The following is an 18290-nucleotide window of genomic DNA, read 5'->3' as shown; positions in this document are numbered from 1 at the left end:
ACAGTGACACTGAGGATATAAACAAATGTCACCAAATGAAGCAGATCAGCTGTGGCAGGATGTCTGACGTGCTCCCCTGCTTGCACAGATGCTTTTCCAAGGTTCGCCAGTGTATGTCTGCTTAAGAGCGGGAAGCCAGAGTTTCCTACCTGCACAGACATGCCACAGGCCATTTCTGTGGTGCATCTCTGTAAGCAGGAACCCTCAGCTTCTCTGCTTACAAAGATGTGCCCTGGAGATTTCCCAGGGTGTGTTTCTGGAGCTGCCTGTGCTCTCCAGCTGTCCTGGCAGGCACTCCCAGGCCTTAATGGGCCTGATCCTGAGCAGGAATTCTCAAGGCATGCAGAATTAGGCCCCTCAAATCCCAGGAGTGCCTGCCAGGGCAGTTAAAGAGCACAGACAGCTCCAGACTGCCCGTAGGTAGCAGACATTCGGCACAATCAAGTGGCAGAAACTACTATATTACCACCTGTGTCACAGTCACAAATTTGGGGCAGTTGTGGTGTGACAAGGGGTAGAATGGATGCCTATTTGCTTGGCCTTTGTGCACCCATCATTTTTTTATGTTTATTTCCACCCTGAGGAGCGGAAGGGTGAAGTAGGGGGACATTGGTTATTACAATGCTAGGAGGCACTTAGAAAGCACCTGAGTGTCACAGGAGCATAAGTCCTATTAAAAATCACTGAGATTTGTGCTCCTTATTCACTTAGGTGCCTTTGGCCCTCAGGATGGGCTGCTTCAGCAGAAAGCTAAATCTGCATATTGAAGCTGTACGCCCACAGGCAATGGCTTCTCTTCCATGCAAAAAGCCTCCACAGCTCTGCCAAGTTGTGCTTCTTCCCAGCTATCCTCTCTGGGAGGATGTGATTTTTTTTTCCTTTTTTTTTTTATGATTGTCATAAGTGCATTTTCTACTCCACCCCCTTCAGCTGGTGGCATTCCCAGATTTCTTTCTTCCATTTTTCATTTTAGAAAACATGCTTTTTCTCCAACCCCTCTCCCGCTCTTGGCAACATAAGTCTCCTACTGAAACATCTCATTCAAATTGTACATTGCTGACCTGCATGTAAACTAGCGATTGTTTGACAGTTTGCTTGAGAGTGTTATTTTTTCAAAGCAGCCTGTATATACAGATTCTGCATTTTAATCCTCTTGATTATCTAAGACAATGTCTAACACAAACAGTCTTTATTTGGAAAAGCTGTTGGTGCGTTAAACATACACTGTTTCATTGCAGGGAATCAAGGTACTCATGGATTTTCCCTTCTGCCCAGACAAACATAGTTTATAGCCAGGTGTAGCAGGTCTAGGATGCTCTAAAATGGCTTGCCACCCCCTGGCAGTAAGTCCTAACTTGCTGACCCTCCCCACATCCCAAAGTGCTTCATTGCCTCTCACCTACCATGACTTGACAGTACTTAAAATTAGGGGGCAGGTCTGCAGTTCTGTAGCAGAGGGGCAAGCTTATTCATCAGCAGTTGGCCCTTGTGACCAGTACGCTCAAAGGAGCCCTCTTCTATGCCCCTGTTCAGTGCCCCAGGTCCCTCAGCCTCACTAACCCAAAACTACCCACTCCAGAAGGCTCTTTGCACTCCCTCCCGGAGTGCCACCAGTGGCTTCTGCATCCCGAGGTTTCTTTCACTTAACAGCAAAACAAAACCACAGTCAAACTGAATTTCCTTCAGAGTGCCTTCTTCTCTGGCCCTCCCCAGTTCTGCTGAGGCTTGTTGCCCACTCTGGCCCTCCTGGGCCTACTCACAGGCCATGTCTGCACGAGCTGCTGACTGCACGGTAGCTCGTTACTACTGCACAGTAGTGTCACGTGGCACCAAGTGTGATGCGAGGCTACTGCACAGTAGGGCTGTGCGAAATTTCGCCACCCATTTTGTTTCAACGCTGTTTTGAGCCGTTTCGACCTCGAAACAGCAAAGTCGAAATGAAACAGAGAGGATCGAAACAGGGTCAAAACGAACCAGGGCAGGTTGAAACATTTCGAAAAGTTCGAAACGTTTCGAATTTCAACTGAAGCTGGGCTTACCTTCAATGGCTTCCCTGCAAGGAAACAGAAAGTAAAGTAAGGGGAGGGAGGGGGAGAAGGGGGGAAGGGAGGTTGGGGGGGTAGAAAAGGATTTCCCTCTTTATTGACATATGTAGCTGGCCAGTGCCTGTCACCCTTCTCTGAGGTCCCTTCCAACCCCAGTGCTCTGGGGGAGGGACAGAAAAACTTCATAAAAGGCAGCATTTTTTGAACTGCCCTGTTTTCTGCTTTGGGGTCACTTAGTGAGCTGTCGGTTCTAGCAGCTCTCTGTCAGACCACTATGGCTAGGGGCACTGATTTTCTAAAGGATTCCCTGCTTGCTACCCTAGCAGGAGGGATTTCAGAATACCTTCTTCTTGTAGCTGCTTTTATTTTATTATTATATTCATTGATTTATTCTTGTGAATCTAATACTTTTATTGGATAGGGTTACAATAGAATTTGCTCTATATAGGAATTTACTATATATAGTTGTTTTTATACGGTCATTCTTTCCAACATACCAACACTTTTGAGTTTTTCTACACACACAGACATATTTCTATCGGGTTCATAAATCTCATCACTGCAAGGCAACACCTGTCCTGGCCACTGACCGGCTGTGAAAAGTGGTTGGTAATTTGTTCCCTCTCAGGATCAGGCCTAAGAGACTGGAGGCATAGTGTTTTTTTGGTGAGGTATTGTTGTGTTTGATAGATTCTGGTGTGCAGTTTGTGGAGGTACTGGAGATAGTTGGCAGGTTTTGTGTTTTGAGCTGTAGGAAGTTGGCTTCAGTTCTGGTAATGAGGTTAGGTGCTTCTTTGAAATTATAAACCACTTATCAGAGCTGGGCCTATGAACTGCACTTCATCAGCCTCCTAGGTAGTAGGTACAGAAACTCATGGACTCCATATAGATTAGACAGTGGAATTCTGACACACTGCGACCTGCCGGACGTCTGACACCCCAGGCACCTCTGCACTTTTACCTTTGCTGCTACATCCTCTTTTGCCCCCTACCCCCACCCCAGCCTGTCCCTCACCCCCTGACACCTGCACTTCCATTTTCACTGACTGGCTTTCTTGCCTGCATTGTGTGCCAGGCCAGCCTCTGGCTTCTTTACTATTCCTTCCATCCAGAACCAGGAGACATACCAACTGGAAGTACTTCCTCAGCCTGATAAAGGGTTTTTCAACCTGAAGGCTTCCTAAGAGATATTTCTCTAACTATTCTGTTTTTTTCATAATAAACATACAAACATAAAAATACAAGATAAGCTATATCCAACATAACACCTTTACTTCTTGCTGCCAATTCCTTTATAACCAGAAAGGTTCTCTGACAGTTCCGTTTAGCTACCTTAGATGCTGCTGGTGCTATTGCTGTTGAGCTAGCTATGTTATTTTCACCTGCTATTGTTTCCAGTGGTGGACTGAGATGAGGCTGTAGGGGAGGAGGGGCCCTCACGGGGGGCATTGCCATGTTGTGCAGAGGCCCCAGCACCAGGAAGGGCATACCTGAACACAGACACAGTGTCACAAGCACCCATGTCTCGAGTTTTGCCTGTCAACAGCCAGAGGTGCAGGGCCCCAGAACCCCAAGCCCCGCAGCACCTATGTTGTTGAGAGCTGGCAGGCTTCGTGGCTGCAGCAGGGCCTGGCAGCCAGCCTGTAGTGGTTCCCCCCTGCCCCAAGCCAGACATAGTGTCACAATCACCATGTCATGAGTTTTGCCTGTCGACAGCCAGAGGTGCAGGGCCCCAGAACCCCGAGCTCCACAGCACCTATGTCATTGAGAGCTGGCAGGCTTTGTGGCTGCAGCAGGGGCTAACAAGCCTGCAGTTTTGACCCCAATGTGGCTTCACGCAGACAAGTGACAGGAGTTTGGCTATCAAGATTTTGGGGTGCAATTTCTCCGAACGCCCTGCACCTATCTTGTTGAAACTTGTCAGGCTTCATTGTCTCAGCAGGGGCTAGCAAGCCTGCAGTTTTGACCCCGCTGTGGCTTCACACGTACAAGTGACATGAGTTTTTCTTTCAGGATTTTGGGGTGCAGTTTCTCTGAACTCCCTGCACCAATCTTCTTGAAACGTGGCATGCATCATGCCCTCAGAAGAGGCTACCATTTCTGCAAGGTTTGTCCAATTCTGGCCAGCAATGACAAAGTTATAGCCTGTTTTGACCTTCCCCATTATATCCTATGGGCGAAACGTTGAAACAGGGTCAAAACGGCAAAACATTTTGACAAAATGAACTGGAACAGCCATTTCAACTCGAAACAAGAGTCAAAACGAAAAGCTGTTCTGTTGAAATGTCAAAACGCTGCTTGAAACGAAATGCTTCCATTTCACTCAGTAGTAATGAGCTACTGCGCAGTCAACATCACCTAAAAGCTGTTTGGTGATGCTACTGTGTAGTAACTCTGGTTACGGTGCAGTCATTTGGTACTGTGCAGTAACAACTGTACAGTCAGTGTCTCGTGTAGATACAACCACGATTATTCATCTCTGGTACTGCTTCTGCAGCTTTGCAACAGATCGCTTCTTCCCCTATCAGGGGCAGGGTTGGACTTCTTGCTCTGCCCTGGAGCTGGGCTTATATCTTCCCAGGGCCTTCCCCTTCTGACCTCCAAGAAGTACTCCTTTAAGGCACAGTCCCCATTCCTTATTTGTACATACACTCTCAAGGAACATGATAGGGTCCCCTGTTACATCGGGTCATGGCTCCAAGCTTCCATTGAAGAGTTTGGTTAAGGTTGATGCATATATTACTACATGTCCCCCATTACAGCAAGTTTTTTTTTAAATACTCTTTGATTCTTCACAGCCCCAAAGAGGCCATTTCCCTAGTTCTCTTCAGAAGAAAGGGTCTAACACACAAGCTCATTTCACCTATGGTGCATCAAGCTTAGAAGCTTCCTTTCTATGCACATGAGCCTGTAATTTCCAACTAATCAGCCATTTTCCTGTAAAGTATAAAATAGTCTTTGTCCCTGGCAGCAGGAGAGATCACATCCTCAAGAGATCACCTCCTCCCTGATGGAACCTAGCTGCTCATAGAATGGATGTGCTGAAGACTGCAAGGTGCTCCATAAGAATAGGTAAGTAAAGCAATCAGCAGGGATACTGAAGAGTTCTTGCGGGCTCTAAACATACAAGAGCAGGTCCTTAGACCAAATGTCTCTAGATCACTTGAAGGCCATGAACAGGGCAAAGACTCTTTCTAGATTCCCAATCATCATATGAGTTCATTAGAAATCTCTTTGGTAGCAAGTGCAAATTCTGATCTCCCTGATGAGGGATGGCATGCTATTCTCCTGGAGAAGCACCATTGTTGCTCCCTGTCTGCACTCCTATCCACAGATCTGACTTAAATTTATCTGCACGCATAACCTAGAGTAGTTGGCTGGTGCCATGTAAAGATCAGGAAGCTGGCCATGTGAGTAAGAACACCGAGTCACTGTGCAGTCAGCAGTGAAAGAACTGGCATAGGAAATCACAATCCAGAAGCAAGTATTTTTTAATAAATCCAGAAATAGGCAATTATGATAGAGAAATAGCAAACACAGCACTCCAGTTAAGGAAGAATGTATGCACGTGTGTGTGTGTGTGCGTGTGCGCATGTGTATGTGTGGCAGGGAGGAAATATGGGATGTGGGTAACTTCAGGTCCAGTAGCGTGGCAACGAAGTTTGGCGCCCAGCGCAAAACTCGCAGTGGTAACCTGCCCTCACGCTGCACGCAGAGCCGGGGGGGGGGATAATACACATGCCCCACCATGCTTGCCTGGGGGGGAGGGGGGTGTACACTCCCAGGCAAGTGGGAGAAGGGGTGGAGAACACACATGCCCTGCCATGCTTGCCTGGGAGTGTACACAGTGATGGGAGCTGCCTTCCCCCATCCCTGCGATCCCCCCATATGAGGCACTCATGGCTTTGTCCCATGTCCCACCCCAGCTGGGCAGTGCCTGTTGGCACCCCTTTGCTTTGGCACCCAGGACGGTCGCCCCATTGCCACCCACTCCCCACCCCCCCACTTGCTACAGCACTGTTCAGGTCTGAGATTTAAAAATAAAATTTGAAGGAAAGATTTAAAGGCAGGTAGATAAAAAGAAAACTGAATGACATGCAACATGGACCTCTCCAACCTCTCTTATACAAGAAAAATGGGATAGATCTAATTAATCTGGACTGCAATAAAGCATATAGTATGATGCCACCCAAGAAATTATCCATCAACCTAGAGAAGATGGGAAGTGGCACAAGAACTGTTAGATAAGTAAAGAACTGACTAAAGGGTAGGCTGTTATAAGTTGTGCTCAAAGGGAAGCTGCTGTGGAGGAGGGAGCTTGCTAGTGGAGGAGGGAGCTTGCTAGTGGAGTTTCTCTAGGATCAGTCTTTTGATTGATCTTGTTTAATGTCTTCATTAATGACCTGCGTGGAACATGTGGGAGTATGCCAATCAAATTTACTGATGACAACAAGTTGTGAGGCATTACCAATGAGGAGGTATATCATACAGAATGCCCTTGAGGACTGGAATAAGAGAAACTGGATGAAATGTAAAATAGTAGAAAAAGCAAAGCCATGTATTTAGGAAGTAATCACAAGTAGTTATCATTATAAGAACTTACAATGCTATAAGCAGAGTTCATCACCTAGAAATAAGAGGAGAAAGATCTAAAAATATCAGCCAATCATGGGATATTAAGCAACAACACGCGGCCATGAAGCAGAACAAGGGAAATGTGATCCTAAAATGTACCAGATGAGGTATTCCCAGGAGAATGCCTGATAATAGCTCATCTGGAATACAGTGCACTTTTATGGCCACCCATGTTCAAGAAAAATTAAATCAAATTGGAACAACTACAGAGAAGGGATACTAGGTCAATCGGGAATGTAGAGGCTGTCCTGTAAGAGTTGAATTGTTGATCCAAAGAACTTGATTTGTTAGTTTAGTGGAACAAAGGTTGAAAGGAGGCTTGATTACTCTTTATAAATACATTTGAGGTGAACTCCATGTAGGAAGAAGAGCTATTTGTATATTCATTTCTTAAGCTAAAGAACAAAGCTGGTGAGACAGCTAATGGGTCTAAACTTGCAGTGGTGCATATTAGGAGAAGATTTCTAATCATCAGAGGACTGAAGTCCTGGAGCAGCCCTCATGCAGGAGCAGTGCTTTCAAGACAGAGTGGTTTTAAGTGGTTTCAAGTGGTTGAAACCTAAGTGGCTTCTGACTTCACAGTTAGGGCGGCTAGGATCTGGAACCAGCTTCCAAGGGAAGTGGTGCTGGCTCCTACCCTGGGGGTCTTTAAGAGGAGGCTTGATGCTTACCTAGCTGGGATCATTTGAGCCCAGTTTTTTTTCTCCTGCCCTGGCAGGGGGTGGGACTTGAAGATCTATAAGGTCACTTCCGACCCTACTTCTATGATTCTATGGTTTCAAGACAGAGCCTGACAAAGTCATGAAAGGAATTATGATGACAAGGGTGTAACAACACAGCTGGGCACCTAGGGTAGCTGCAACACACAGGAGCAACAACGACTTCTGGAAGCTCTTGGACCACCAGCACGACCATGCAGCTGTGGTGGCAATGTTTCTTTATCCTCTCCACTAGGTCTGTGCCTGTGGTCACTCCACCCTAGTTACAATACTGACCCAGAAGGTCCCTTCTGTGGAACAAAGGTCCCCACAGTCACAAGTGTACAGTCTGCAACTGGAGCCCAAGGGAAGCCAACTGAACTAATCCTTGTTCCATGGTCCGTCTGCCCAGATGTAGAGATGTTTGTAAATTTGCATCCTTGTGTATAACTCTACAGATAACTGTCCTGTAGCACTTCCACCATCACAGAATGGAAGAAACGACAGTGTTTGCATAGAACAAAGACAACATTCTGTTCTACCTGCATAAACAATTAATGCTTTAAAAGTGGTGATAACCAAAATAGTGGGCTGATTTTCTTCAAGCCTCTTTTAAGTGAGATTCAGTGAGATTTTAAAAATAATGCCAAGATTGAAGCTTCTAGTTCTTCACAAAAACACAATATTTTCAATTGTAAGAAAAGTGCACCTTTTCTGGAAGCTAAAACTCAAATGGTACAGCCAATTTTGGGTTCAAGCTCTCAAGAAAACAAATAAGCAAAGAGATAAATAAAGGCTTGCTTCTATTCAGCCTTCAAGAAAGAATGATACAGTCAAAAGAAATAATTAGAAAATATTATAGAGTAAAGAAGAAGTGTGTGCATGAGATAGGAAGAAGCTGTAGCTGAATTTAGCTTTAATTACACTTAGGGTGCATCTACAGGTCGCCCTACGGCAATGTAGCAATGCACTATGTTGCCCTATGGTGTGCTATGGTGACGTAGCAATCATGTGATTGGCAGCTACATCACCGTAGCAGCACACTCCCCTGGTATAGCGCGGTGATGTAGTGGCGAAATCTAACCATGTGCCTCACGCACGGCACAGTAACCACCCATACTGTGCCATGCTTCAGTACTTCCAAAAGTAAATACTAAAGCACGGCACCAAAGCAACATCGCCATACGGTAACGTGTACATGGGCCCTTAATTTACTAAACTGCTACATCTATTATAAGAGTAGTAGATTTATATGTATACCCAGACAAAAGAACAGCTTCAGATAGAGTTAAAATTGAGAATGCATATCAATACACCAAAGCTAAAACAAATCACAAGAATGAGGTAATTTACACTAAAAACAAATGTTAAAACTGCTGCTAGGTCTGCTGCCAAGTGCGCTGGGGAGCCCCCTGCCCCACTTCTGTGGGATACTCCATGCGCCCCAGCATCACAGCATTCACGAGCGCCTGCTACCTAGAGATATGTAGAAAAAACACTGAAAGCTGTCTCTATGTCCAAATCTCCGAATATTTCTGAATCTCTCCGAATCAATTCAGAGACATCAAAGGGTCCTCTGATTCGATTTGGATTTGGAGATTCATCCACCAAATTGGGCTGAATCTTCACCGAATTGAATCAGGGACTGAAGCTTCGCACAGCCCTATAACATAGGCATTGAGTACTTTTCCTCATCATCTGTCACTAGATTGCCTCCCCCATTCAGTAAAGACCCACATTTTCCCTGACCTTCTTGTTGCTGACATACCCGTAGAAACCATTTTTGTTACCCTTCATGTCCCTTGATACCTGCAACTCCAATTGCACTTTGGCCTTCCTGATTTCATCCCTACATGCCTGAGCAATATTCTTATACTACTCCCTAGTTATCTGTCCAAGCTTCTACTTCTTGTAAGCTTCCTTTTTGTGTTTCAGCTCAAAGAGTTCTCTACTAAGCCAAAACAATTATGATTTTTAGACTCAGATTTTTTTATAACTTGGTTATACTCCATGATCTCCCCAGCAGCAAAATTAGTGTGATTTTCCACCAGTGAGATAAATGAGCAAAAATCAAAATGATATGGTAGCTGATCAAGATTCATGGGTTGCGTGAGATGACATCCTTATGAGAACAATCATGAGTTTGAGAAGAATGCGTAAAACTTCTGATAAGTGTCCGGGGACATGATTTTTAAGGAGCATATGATGAAATACTAAACAAATACTAATAGATACTAAACAACATGGAATGCCATTGTCATGTCTGAGAAATCCCATGACTTTCTCTTCAGGCCAGCAGCTGGGAACAATGAGAAATGTAGCCAAGACTTCTGTGAGGTGGGGCCTCTTTCAGTACATGTACACTGGACTTCTGCTCCAGACTGAAGAGGCTTGCAGAACATCTCTCTCATGTGCTCCCTCGGCCTGTGCGAAGCGGCTAGTATTTGCTTCAGATGATTCGGGGGACAGTGATTTGATTTGGTGATTCAAATCACTGTCCCGAATCGATTCGGCAGAATCTGATTCAGAGATTCAGCCGCTGCCAAATTGGCCAAATCGGACAGGCCCCACCCGCCCACTCTTCCAGCTCCATCAGTGGCTGCCCCACCCAGCCCCAGCTCCCGGCTCTTTAAAAAAAAAAAAAGCCCCAGGATTACCAGCTCCTGCCATGCAGGGGGCGGGGGGGAAATCCCTGCTGCCCCCACAGCCCTGTGCTGTGGGGCGGGGGCTCTGCCATGAGCCCCCAAAAGCCCCAAGGCCACTGCAGCAGCTGGTGAATGTGGGGCTTTTTTTTAAAGAACTGGGAGCTGGGGCTGGGTGGGGCAGTGCAGCCCTGGCGGGGGGAAGGTTGGGAGCGCGAGCAGGGGTCATGGGGTGCTCAGGGGGGCTGGGGGAGCAGGCAGGGGATGGGGCCTGGTGGGAGTCCCCCCATGGTCCTCACCTCATTCTCTAGCCTCCCCCTCCCCTGTCCCCTACTTACCAGCACGGAGTCTGTGTCCAGCTCCTTGAGGCAGCGAGTGGGGATTGCCTGAATCTCCAAAGCTCTCCGAACATTTTCTGAATCGATTCAGAGAGCTTTGAATTGTTTCGGACCTTTTTACTGATCTCCTGATTCAATTCAGATTCAGAGATTTGGCGGCTGAACTGGGCTGAATCTCCTCTGAATCGAATCAGCACCCAAAGCTTCATACAGCCCTTCTGATATTTATCCAAAGTTGAGATTTCAAACCTATATCTTGGCCTCAAGAGTGCATTTATGAGGGTGGTGTTGTCTGACCCTCTACTAAGGAAATGATACAGGGTGGATAGTGGTGAGGCCAGCTTGCTATGCTAAGTCAGTCTTGGTTTCTTGCAGTGAAAAACTATCCAAACTGAAGAATAAGCTGCCCGATGTTTCTCGTGAAAACTTAATCTCAAATTCTTTGGAATAATTTATCATAAAATGTTATGGGAAACAGAGAAATGTCTGTTTGCCAGAAAAAAAGATATCTAGAAATGATGATGTCCGTGATACAGTGCATCTGAACTGTCCTAAACTCCCTCTACTACTCTCCCCTTTCTTAGTGACATAATTAAGGAAAGATTCTCCAGCTCTATGTTGTTCTGGACTACATATCGCAAGACCCAGACACTAATTCTAACATGCCATTTACAAAGAATAGGAAAATTAACATCATTTCATTCAAGCATTTACAACAACAGCTAATGGGATGAGGAATTGCATCCAACTGGAAGGATAAGCAGGTGGAACTACTGCTTCTTTGTTATTTCACTGGAAGAAATTGTTCCATTACTTACCAATTCCTGATGGAACTGCAAAGTAATTCCCTTTGGAAGCCCTCTGTAAGGGCATGTGTTTCTAAATCACATGAATGTTATCTAAGTGGTGCTCCCACTACAGCTGGAACTTACAAGAATTTGCTGAGCTTGGATCTGGTTACTGCCACTCTTTCTGCACACTCAGAGGTCTCCCTCTAAGACTGACTGTGTCATAGATATATGGCTTAATCTACATGTTACATGTCATACATAGACAGCCCCCAGTGCCCCTCATGCTGTACACAGGTCGGATGGGATAGCAAAGAGCGAGTGTTAGCTTTACGTGACTCAGGGATTTGCCCATCCTGGCGATTGCTTGGGAGACTCATCATACCAGATTTCTGGTAACTTCACATCTCTAGACCAGTCCCAAAGGCTATTTTCTGAGTTAAGGCACACCCCTGTCAAAGAAACAAAACCTGTGCAGTCTGTATTTGTCTGGGCTTGCAAATATTCAACTACAGCTGATCACCCTTAGCTACCAGACTTAAGAGAATTGGAGCAAGCCACCAGGACTCCCTCTTGGAAATATGCTATGTTGCAACAACCACAATTCAGAGCATGTATAATGTGGGTAAAGTTTATTTCTCTGCCCATGCACAGCTTCATTCAGAACATGGTATAGACATACCCTAAGTAACAGAGTGGACCTAGAAATCTGGCACTGAATACTGCTGTTGTTTCTACCAAGTACTGGTCTATGCTGTTTGCATGTTGATGTAGCATGTCCTGGAACTTGTGAATAGCAACACTGTGCCTTCGTGTGATGCTTTAGCTTCCTGGATGTTGAAACTTGTATGAGAACTCTGAGGATCATAGAACCACTTTGCTTACGTATTTGATGAGGCAACATGGGTTAACCTAAGATTCACACCTGGAGGAACAGATGAAAAAGGAGCAAGAGTACTGGAGGCATGTACTTGAATGTGTTATTGCAGTTGTGTGCACATTAGCAGAACGTGGATCAGCTTTTAGGTGAGGGGGAGGCAATGAAAAGTTTGGCTCTCCACATAACGGGAACTTTCTTGGCTTGATAGAACTCATTGCTAAGTTTGATCCGTTTCTTGCTAACCATATAAAACTTTATGGAAGCAGGGGATCTGGTAAGCCTTCATACTTGTCTAAAACAATATGTGATGAACTCATCCCGTTTATGGGGAAAAAAGTAAGAGGATATATTTTGGATAACTTGAGAAAAGCAGGATACTTGAGAAAAGCAGGATACTTCAATTTGTCTGTTGACTCTACACCAGATCTTTTACATGTTGATCAGCTAACTGTTATTATAAGATATGTGTCACCCCATGATGGCTTTCCCATTGAAATCTTTCTAAGTTTCCTTCAATTAGAAAATCATAGTGGTGAAAATATGGCCAACATGGTGCTGGATTATCTAGGCAATGATTGCAAAGTTGACTTCAGTAAGTGCAGAGGACACTCATATGATAACGCAGCCAACGTGGCAGGAAGCTATAATGGCACGCAGCAAAAACTTCTAGAGAAAAATAAGTATGCTATATATATTCCATGTGCTGGACATTCACTGAATCTTGTTGGGTAAGCTACAGTTGATTGCTGCTTAGATGCCGTAATTTTTTTTTGCAAAAAAAGATCTGCCTGATATAGATTAGAAGTGTGTGAATAAAAGTAAAAGAATGAGAAAAAAATCAAGTCAATGATGGTGATGCACCTCATGCTGATAAAGAGCTTTCTCCAAGAGACACGTTTTGAAGGAAATCCTTTATTCCTGTGATGGATGCACTTGAAACCAACTTGAAGAAAAGAGCAGTCATATATGAAAATTTTTAAAAAAAAATTCATTTTCGGTTGATTTAGATGCCTCGGAAAACCAGCTGTGTAAAGCTGTAAAGCTTCTGATGAAAGACTATCCTGTCAATGTTGATGCTAACCTCATTGGAGAAATAAAGCACTTTCATGTTTATATCAAGCAAAATTATTCAGATAAAGGACATTTATGGCACCAGGACCTGTATCAAGTCATCATCCAAGAAATGATTCAGTTGGCTTTCCCTAATGTAGAAGCAATATTGCGGCTCTTTTTGAGTCTAACGGTAACAAACTGCTCAGGAGAAAGATAATTTTCGCGGCTGAAAAATATCAAGAATGAACTGTGAACAGCAATGCTACAAGAAAAGCTGTCTGCACTAAGCATTATGCGGACAGAAAGTGATAAACTTTGTAGCTTATCATTTGAGGACATCATCAATGACTTTTCTGTCCAAAAATCACGAAAGAAAATGTTTTAAATTTTATGTGATGTGCAAACAGACATAGTACAGGTTGTATTGCTGTTTCCATTTAGTAAGTGCTGATCTGTGTAATTGCTCTTGTGTTGCTGTAGATTAAAGGTTTTCATATATGCTAATTAAGAAATCATAAAGTATTTCAGCTTGAAAGTATTTCATAATGCAAATAGGCTTATTCCAAGATATATGTTTTTGTTAGAGTATTAGTTTTTCATTGCACTTTCCCCAACATATATGCAAATATAAAGCTTTAATATTTCGATTTTCATTGTCCTTTTTGTTAGAACAGTACACTTTTTTCATAATGCTATGGGGCCTCTTAAGCTTGATATAGCTTAGGGCCCCAGCATGTCATAATCCGGCTCTGCCTAGCACACAGCTCATAAGACATCATAAAAGAGGTCAGTCTTGGGAGAAGCACATAAAAGAAGAGAGAATGATTAACAAGCGACCAAAGCAGCACTTCTAAAGGGAGCAAACCAGCAGTGTGGGGAGATGGGCTACCAGGTAGGCTGAATTTCAGGACAGAAAATCCTTTCTGCAAACATGGAAACTGTGGAAGCCAGAGCTGATTCCATCAACAGAACCATCTATGGAGAATAAATATACAAAGAAAGCTTTACCTTTGTTTTCTCATCTCCTTGCAGAGGGAGGAGGGAGAGCACAAGGAACAAATGAGAAACTGGGCATGTCTACACATGCATACATGCACTGTAATTACTGCACATTAAGTTTAGTACCTGTAACAACAGGTACTAACTTAATGCATAGTAACTGGCACTACTGCACAGTAGTGCCAGCACATGCCTTTTAAGTGATGCTAATGCACAGTAGACTATTCCTACTGCTCATTAGCATGGCTTTTGCTGTGACGTGCTAATGCACAGTAAAATTATTCTACTGTGCATTTAGCATCTTGTGTAGACATGCCCACTGTTCCCAGGAATAATGCCTAAAGCACTTGAACAACTGATGTCCAAGTGAGGTGACCCCTACAAAAGCTTGTGCTTCTCTGATCCAGTTAGACCATATGGCACCATCCTACCCTCCTGGCGCCAGACAGAATGGGATTGTAGAGGATGTGGTCCATTCCTCATCCCAGCCAGAATCAGGGAGTTGAAGAAGGTATGACTACTTACATTGTAGAGATGGGAACTCTGGCATCATCTGCATCTAACTTGGGAAACATTTATAGGATTCTCTAATTAGATAATTGGAGATATATGACTCCAGTTTGCACAAGAGACTGTTGAAAGAAACAGGTCTAATCCTAGAGGAATTCCTCCAACTCCAGGGGAGTTGAAGGAAAGCTCAAAGCGATGACAAGCACCAGTACTGAACAGAGTCAAGTTAAGGAATTGAGAAATCAGGACAGATGTAAGGACTGGTCCAGTGTGAAAAGCCCCATAAAAGGGGGAAAGGAGAAAAGACCAGCCAATGGGGCAATGATACAGTGGGTATGATGGGAAAACTATCTTATATCTCAGTGTTGCAGCTACCATAGGAGAAAAAAAGTATCAGGACAAGTGGTCATTAGGGATGTAGAGATGTTCAATGAAGAGGAATCTATGTGCAGCACATGCTCATTGAGAGCTTCTGTATCTGCTAACGTGCCTGTAGAAGACTCTCTACCATTCTGCTCTCATGTTTGCAACTATGTTATTGGATCAGCAAGCAATTTGGTTGTAGATAGATCATTAAGCCAGTGCCAGTAGAACCCCAAAACACTGATAAACTGCATTCTCAAACTGGGGAAATGTGACCAGGTGCTGCTGATATACAATCAAACTATTCTGAGGCCAGTGAGCAAATGAAGCTCTGTTGATAAGAAACTTACAAATCAAGACAGTTTAACTTCAGTAAACTCCAAGTGATGGGGCACAGGAGTACCATCCCTTTCAGGAAGTAGGACTATACAAACCATGGATTCAAGTGTAGGAGCAAAGCAGAATTTCTTCAATATGGGAAAGGAGGAAGAACAGCCTCCTTGGTCTCATGCTCCATCCTATGGAAATGGAAGGACATATTTTTGGAGGTAGATATGTGAAGGGCAAACTGAAGTTAGAAATAGGCCCGACATGCAGCACATGAGATCATACAAAGTTCCATTAGTCTGTTTTGGAATTGCAGAAAGAGGAGCTCGTAAACCCTTGTGGAGAAGAAGTATCCTTACAGCTTTTGAAACTAGCCCAGAGTAGATCCACAGCCAAGTAATGCTGAAGTACCTTTACGTAATGTGAGGATCTGCATGGGCCCAAAGTCACTGAACAGAGCTTTGGAAGGTACTGCTGGCCATTACTGGCAATGGAGGTCATGTTTACTTAGTGCTACAAGGCAAAAGTGTTTACTGATGTCAAGACCGGGTTCTGATATGTTGAGCTATAGATGAGCTATCTAGCCACCCAACAGCCTTTGTCACTCATAAAAGTCAATCAAGCCCCACAACGTTCCACCATAAACTGATGTCAGCACAGAGAAACTTCCAGTCTAGAAGACTTTTGCTTCTGACATCTTCAATGTAGGAGGATGACATGCCAAGGAACAGGGAGTGTTGGATTATGAAACCACTCAGCCACAGCTGCTGGGCTGCATTGAATACGATCAAGTTGAAGCTGAGACCCAAGGTCCCTTGCAATGGACACCCATAAGAAACTAGCAGGCACTAAGGAAATGTTCAGATCAAAAGCTGTGAAGGAAATCCAGCATATTATAGGGCCAGCCAACTGTCTTCAGATTCTGTGTACTCCTAGCAGAAACCTGTACACCCTCAGGAAAGAACTCTGAGCCAGAAACAGAGGTATGATTTGCAAGGTCTGGCACATAATCTTCAGTTTGCACAAGACATTGCAGTAGCATTCAAACAATTCAGTGGCGAGAGGGAATTTTCAATAAGATGCTTTCCCTGGGTACCCACAAAGCAATGGGAGGGCAGAATTAGTGTAGAGACTGGAGGCAAAGGCAAAGTGAACAAGAAAGACCCCTTCCTATTAGGGTTGGACCACTGCAACACCCCATCCCAGAGACTAGATAGCAGTGTGAGGACTGATGGTATCAGGGGCTAAGTCTGCTCCCCAGGACAGCTAGTCTGCTACAACCTGGCAGAGGAATGACACACAGGACACAAAGCAGTTAATAAACCAGAAGCCAGGCAGGAAGCAACTACAGCGAAGGAGTTAAGGACCTGAGCTGACGCTGCACAGGTGAGCAGATCAGGGCCATCACTGGGAGAAAGTCCCAGTGGATTGGTATATCAGCCCTGCAGACTGGTACATCTGTGGATTGGTACATCAGCCTTTTGGGGATTAAATTTCAAACCAGGAAGAGCCATAACATTTACATATGCCAATTGGATTGGGTATTTTTTTCCAGTTGATGAGTTTTGCATTTGCTTTTCTGACTGGCTGTCTTGATGTCACTTTGCTATCTGTCCTTTATTTATTCCTTCAACGCATCTGTTTGCCATGTTGCGTTTGTGAGTTTTTTGGCTTTTCTCACATAAGGTATAACCAAAAGGTTAATGTGATACCTTCTCCCCCTTTTGACAGACTCCAGTTCTCCAGCTAGCACTACTGACACCCAGCCATTGCTTTCCTGGAACAGGGTACTTGGGATCTGGGAGCAATGCTTCTTCAAGTAAAGAGAGTTTCGTTTCAGAAAAATGCTGAAATATGGTCCAGATTCTGTCCAACTTACATAACTCCCCCGCCGAACATCTGGACAGCATCTGAGCTTTATAAAAAATGGGCCCACAGACAGAAAGGTTTTTGACCTTCTTTCACTGGAAAAATAAAAATACAGAGTGAAATGTCAAGGAGTATGAGAATCTGCAACTGAGAGATAGAAAGTGCACAGCATTTGTGAATTCACTCAAACAGAGATGCAACAGTCTGCCTCTGTTACCTGGACTGGAAGTTACAGAAGGACAGTAAGACAGTGGAACAAGGATAAATACAAGATACAAAATGCACATAAAAATTACAGCTGGTCAATATTTTTTGACCAAAACATTTCCCCATCACTATAGGCTGAGTGGATGGGCCAGAGGTCTTAGGAAATCCATAGTAGCAAAGATGAAAATTGCAGGGCCTTAGTTTGTCAAACTGAGACTGGATCTCTTGCTAAAAAGAGATTTATTTGTTCAAACATAAGTTATTGGCTTGATATAGTAACAAGCTGGTGGTGTTCTTAGGCCTTTGTTATATAGGAGAGCAGTCAGTAGAATCAGTTCTGTCTGTAAAAGTCTATGAAGAAAGTAAGTAAGAAGAAAGTCTCAGAGAAAGTAATGCCAGAGTTACAGCGAACATGTGGGAGTTACCAGATGAGAGAGTGCTTCCTCACAGGTACTGGCTTCACACTGTGGACATGAATCCTCCCTTGCCAATCCTGCCGCCATGGATCAGTCTCAGGCTGAGTGTTTAATTAACTGGGCTATTGCAGGCATTGCTCTGCATGAGGAAGGTTGGCTGAGGTAGAGGTCAGTAAAAATGAGGGACCAGAGGTGTTTATAATGAGGGGTTTCATGCTTTAAATGGCTTGAGTACCAGACTCTGACTAGTAATAACTGTCTTTTGAGTGCCTTGGACTAACACCTCCTGGCAATCCCACTGCATCTGTATGACCTTGTTGGAAGCCAGGGAGCAGGGAGGCAGGGTCCTTGTGCTGATACCATGGCTATGGAACCTGCAATACTGTAGAAACTGCTGCTCTTCCATTCATGGGGAAGAGATCAAGATGGCTCCAAGGGGGACAGATTCTGCTGAGGCCTTGGTAATGCACCAAACAGGTCTTCACAGGGATGCAAACTCTGTGAAAGGATGTAGGTAAAG

The 18290-nt window shown here is 44.3% G+C and overlaps 1 long non-coding RNA gene across 1 annotated transcript; it reads left to right on the top strand.

The window, feature by feature from the left end:
- The first annotated feature begins 2689 nt into the window (after positions 1–2689).
- Positions 2690–13267, top strand: LOC109301760. Its single transcript, XR_002098610.1, has 3 exons — positions 2690–2700; positions 5603–5605; positions 13183–13267. It is a non-coding gene; the product is annotated as an uncharacterized LOC109301760 (long non-coding RNA).
- The last annotated feature ends 5023 nt before the right edge of the window (positions 13268–18290 follow it).

The sequence above is a fragment of the Gavialis gangeticus genome, unplaced genomic scaffold, assembly GCF_001723915.1.
Source record: "Gavialis gangeticus isolate Ggan-Ray unplaced genomic scaffold, GavGan_comp1, whole genome shotgun sequence".
Classification (NCBI taxonomy): Eukaryota; Metazoa; Chordata; order Crocodylia; family Gavialidae; genus Gavialis; species Gavialis gangeticus.
This window is presented reverse-complemented; position numbering and strand designations above follow the sequence as displayed.